Genomic DNA, 6,000 nt, shown 5'->3' with positions numbered 1-6,000 from the left:
ATGAGAGACTGTGGACTCCGAGAAACAAACTGAGGATTTTGGAGGGGAGCGGGTTGGGAGGTTGGGTGAGCCAGGTGGTGGGTATTATGGAGGGCATGTATTGCATGGAACACTGGGTGTGGTACATAAACAATGAATTCTGGAGCACTGAAAAGAAATATAAAATAAATAAAAAAAATTTTTTTAAAAGAATATATTCCTATTCTTAGGAAATACACTGTGATTAAGACTATTGGGGCTAAAGGACTGTCAATGATACATAGCTCATTCTGTAACATTTCAAAGTTAAAACTGGTGGTATGTTGATTTCAGGGTTGGGGGTTAGGTAGAGAGAGGGAGAAGGGGGGAAATGGGATGAAAAGTTAGCAATAAGTAAATATAAATAAAGGCTATGTGGTGTGTTCTACACTATTTTTATTTTTGGAACTTTTGTAGGTTTGAAACTATTTCCATATAACAACATTAAAAAGCACTGACAATTTGGTGACATAGAAGTTATTGATGACCTTGCTATGGTCATTTTTGAAGTTGTGGCAGGATAAAAACCAAACTGAAGTATGCTTTTAAAAAAAAACAAACCTGAAAGTTAAGGAAGTAGAAACTTTAAGTAATATCTTTCCACAAGTTCTGGTGCAAGTAGAGCACAGAAAAAGATTTTAGCTGGTAGGAAAAAGTAGAGTTAAAAGAGTTTTCATTGAAAAATTGGGACTAGAAGCAACATATTATAGACAGACAATTCTTTGGAGAATTAAGAGTAATACTGTTAGAAAGTGAAAGAAAGCTAGTGGAGTGATGTCCTTGAAAAGGCATGAAAGGGGAGAGTCTATTGTACATGTAGTAAATGGGGATTAGATATGACACCTATGCTTAATTGATGGTAAAAGGAGGGAAGGAAAATTGAATGGGTGTGGATGCTGCTGAGGCATTAGATATGTTGATGGAAGTCTATGAAAATTCTATATCTGTCCTGTGTTAGTCACTTCAATGGGTACCAAAGATGTACACATGAACACAAAATAACCCCTGCCCTTGAAGAGTTTGAGTACTGAAAGAGTTTCATACTGAAAACATGGCTTTTGAGGTGGTCTGAACTTTACATGAGATGAAACAGGAAACACAAATAAGGATCAGATAATGCAGGCCCTTCTCTGCCATGTTAATAAGAGTTTTAGCATCATCTTTAAGATAGTGTTTGGCCATTTAAAAGAATGGTAAGTTTGCAACATGATCAATTTGCTTTTTTTTTTTTTTTAATTAATTTGCTTTTAAGTCTACTCTTGCTGTTGTTATGTGTGACATAATGAAAATAGCTAAGGTTGAGTTCTTACTTTTGCTAGGCAATGTACAAAGCTCCTTATATATGATATCATTGATCTTTTCAACAGCTCAGTGAACTAGATGTTGCTACTACCCAAATTTTATTGAAAAGTTAGCAAATTAACAAATAATTTTGTGAAGTCCTATAATATACTATGCAATATTTAAGTGATAGGGATAGAGTTGTGAGCAAGACAGAGTCAGTTCCTGACTTTGAGGTTAAGGAAAAAAAAGAAAAAGCAAGTAAATTTCTGGAGCTGTTATTGCTATGAACAAGATAGAACAGAACATTTCTGAAGTGTAAGAGTGAAGGTGGAAACTTTTTGAGTTTAAATCACCAAAATAAGATATCTGAGTTGACATTTAGGTTGAATCTGATTCAAACATTCATTCAGCAAATATCTGTTGAAGGCCTAATATGTGCTATGCACCCTTGTAGATATTAGAGAGACAGTGGTAAACAAAACAGAAACATCCCTACTCTATGAAAATTTATGTTCTTTGGGGGAAATAAGGCAAAAAGAAAAATCAGAATATATAAAAGGGAAATATTCTAAACAGGAAAAAACTAAGGGTCAAAGAAATTAACAAAAGACTGAAAGCATGATAGTTAAGAGGAAAATCTTCGAGGTATTGGTGGAGTTAAAGGGTTAGTCAAAAAAAGGAACGTTTGAATATCCGATTTTTATGGCAAAGCAGACAAGACCCAGGGAATCATTATGAATATGAAACTGGATGGAGGTGAATATGATTAGAGATGAAATGGAAAAGAACTGAGACTTCACAGTGTTTGGCTGTTCAAAAGCATACATACAAAAAGGGTGAGAGCTCAGTAGGGATAGAGAGTAAGACCAATTACGAAAGCCTTCAACAAATGCAGAGAGATGTCCATGACAGTGATGAAGAGAGAAAAGATGATAGCAATAATTCTCAAAGGAGCTAAAGATGTTTCAGAAGGGTAGAGGAGTAGATGAATAATGTCCTGGAAGTCACATTAAAGAGCAAGGTCCTAATGATAGGTTTCACATCAGTCATGAATATGGTGACTATTTAATTGGTCATATAAATAGGGATGCTTTCTTGAGTAAAAGGGAGGATTAGTAATAGCATGGTGAGATACCCGGCATAAGCTGGAACTATTCTGGTCAACTCTGGACACTCGTTCACCCTAATCACTGAGGAAAGAACATCCAATTGAGATATTGAGGTATCAAAGATTTGATTACCTATAAATATTTTTAGTTAATAATACACTATTGGCAAATTTTATTACAGATATTTTGTCAATATCTGTATCAGAAGGGGGAAAAAAACCCAACTTTGTCCAAGTTGGTATCTTGCAAAAAAGTCATAGATATGGTAGAGCTTCTATGAGTAAGATATGTTGCATATATGTAATTTATATTTATATGTAATTATATTCATAATTAGAAAAACACTTTGTCACTGTCGATATGATACAGGCAAAATAGCACGTTTGGCACTTATATGTATTGGACAACATATGAAAACATGGAAGCAAGGACATGTGAACATTTAAGACATCATACAAATAGGTAATAAACAGGAGAGAGGCATGTATGTTACATATGAATTTTTAATCCTCTTTTTGGTTGGAAGTAGAATACTGGGTCTAGTCATAACTGCCAATATGAACAGGATATTCTTTTATTTAAAAATGCATTTTTAATAATAGTGACAAGAAGGAAAATGTTTGTAGTCTTGCTTTTTGCTTAATTTTCTTAACTTCCATCTTTAAAACAAAAGAAAGAATTTTGAGGCAAGGCTGTAGACTCTTGTCTTGGTATTGCTGATGTATCCGGCAACTAGGATTAATGAGAAAATGTTTGCAGCCACCAGAAACTACATGCTATTTCGTGATATGTTAAGCTTCACATCCCATTTGAGGCCATTTAAATGGTAACAGAGTGAAGCTGAGTCGATAGGCTGTTAAAAATTCTTCATTAACTCTTCATTCTTTAGGAATGGCTTCTTTCATTGGCTATTTCAGAGCTTATTTCTTCAGCGCATTAGACTTTCTATCACACGACTTAGGCTGGGAGTTGATTGGGAACAAAAGAAAAAAAAAAGAAATGCAACCCCCATTTGTGAAAGGAGAAAAGGAGAAAAGGATTGTAATCTATCTTCCTCAGTCTCAATTTCTGGAGTAAGGCCAAAATATTTTCATTTGTTCTCTCTCCCTTTTTCTTTGAGACATCAATATTTCCCGTCAGAGATTCACCATCCACCTAGTTTTGCTCTTTTCTTTTGTTATTAGCACTTATTTTCATATATATATATATATATATACATATATATATATATATGTATATATATATATATATATAAATGAGGGCAAGGGTCATTGTCTGTTTTATCTATGTACTCAAGTGCCTAGGGAAGTTCCTCACATATAGATATGTGTTGAATAAGTAAGTCTTTCTTAAAATCACATAATTCAATATGTGTGAATCAATATGTGTTCCTCACATATAGATATGTGTTGAATAAGTAAGTCTTTCTTAAAATCACATAATTCAATATGTGTGAATCAATAAATCAGTGAATGATGTAATGAGCTGGAATCAGATGAATTAAAGGATTTTTAGGGATATATCTTTTTTCTTAAGCGGTTATATAAAACCTTAGATGTTCCTTAGGGTTACAGGTTTTTCCCTACATGTGGTATGGACAAAGAGAAGAAAATAAAATCCATTTCTGATAGCTATGACCATGAAAATAGGGCTTATACAAAATAATTGGAAATCTTGCTATGACCCAACAATGACAAGCAAAATTCTAATGCTAAAATTCCAATGTAACCAATAACGTGAATTATGTTTAATATTTTTTGTAATTGTATGGACAGACATTGTGTACCCTAATATAAATTCAGAACTGAGTTAATATTTGGCAAACAACATGGTCACTATTGGTTTCTGTCCTCAAAGAATTTACATTTCAGGGTAGGCATCATGACTTCACAAACAATACTGGGTAAGGAAGAAAGAGAGGCATGACTTTGAATCGACTAGAGTCAGTGAATAAGGACACTCCTAATTTAAGAATAAAAAATAGGTGAGGAGATCAAGTCTGAGGGAAAACAAAATGTGATCTATTTGGGTGAGGGTGGGGTAAGTTTAAAATACAGTAGGTAGAGGAATCTAGTACATGAAAATACAACAGAATCAGTTCAGCCCAAAGGTATGAATATAATCATTCTAGGAAAAGACATAAAGCAACAAAATATAAATGTTAGAGGAGATGTTATGAAAGGGAGGACCTAATCATAAAGGTAGGATTATGAAGGGGAAGAAATGCATAGTAATGTCAGACTATGAGATGAAATAAAATAAGGATTAAAAATAGCGTGTTAGCTCTTCTGGTTTGTCACTTCCTGATGACTTTGTTTCGTGAACTGTGAAAGGGAAACTGACATTTCTAATGATAAATGTGATAGGTAGGTTCAGTGGCCACATAGATCCTATGCGCTTACCCAGTTCTCTTTACTGATAAATATCTGTTTATTTACATTCTATGCTCTGGCATAATCTAAAAGCTTAGGGAAATGGGTGTCTTGAAAAGTTAATGCACTTCCCTAAGCACCTGAGTGATAAACTCACAAGGGAAAACAAGATACCATATGTCTATTTGGGAAATTTATAATGCACGTAATTACTCACATTACATTGTCACATATGAATTATTTCTCAATAACAAGTCTAATCTTAGGCCTCCTGTAAAACAGCATTATCTAAAGAATAAAGACTACATAGAACATTAAGTATGAAAAAAAATCATCTTTCAAGTTCTACTCCAAAGTTAACATAACAGAAAGAAGAGCAGTGAACAATTTTTGACACAAGAAATCAAGGAGAAGATTATAAATAATAAAGTACACACTTTAATTGCAAGTGAAACCACTCCTTCTATTTTAGGAACAAAGGTAAAATTGTTTAATGCTATTTCTACATCTCCTTTCTCTCTCTCTCTCTCTCACACACACACACTCTCTCTCTTTTCCTGCAATTTCACAGTTTGGTTTTTCTGAATGCCATGATATTCAAAGTTAACTTCCTAAATTTCCATGAACACAAATGAAATAAAGCATATTATCCTGATAATTTCGTTTTTTAATCACCTTTTCAAATTCGAATTCATGTATATTAGGTGAAAGACATAGACAAAGATTGTTCATGGGGCTCATGGGGCTTTTTTCTGGTTTTGAATTTCTGGCAAACAGATTGCTGCAGCTCTGACAGTAAAAATAGCAGATGGGATTAATTAACTGGGTGACAACTCTTCAGACCTACCTAAATTAATATTTTTCTCCAAACAATGTATTCTGATTATCATAAAACTAACTGACGTTTATAGAAATAGATTTTGGTACCAGTGATTTTCAGTGTATCAGGATGTGTTTTTTTTTTCCCTTGTAAGAGATGCTTTAGTCTGTTATTTGCACGTTAATCTTTCTAATCATTTGCTTGAAGAAAGCAGTCATATATAAGGAAGGACATCTTGTTTGTAGTGCTAGAATTTGTCCTGACCATGGACACTCCTTCCTCTGCAGGAATAAAATGTGCAGGAGGTTAATTTATTTTCAGAAATTCTTCTCAAACCCAAGCCTACAAGGAACAAATAATTATCTGTATATGAAAATTCAAAATCAACAAATTAATA

This window comes from Mustela lutreola, chromosome 5 (assembly GCF_030435805.1).
Source record: "Mustela lutreola isolate mMusLut2 chromosome 5, mMusLut2.pri, whole genome shotgun sequence".
NCBI classification, from domain to species: Eukaryota; Metazoa; Chordata; class Mammalia; order Carnivora; family Mustelidae; genus Mustela; species Mustela lutreola.
The sequence above is the reverse complement of the archived record's forward strand: the minus strand, read 5'-3'. Positions refer to the sequence as shown.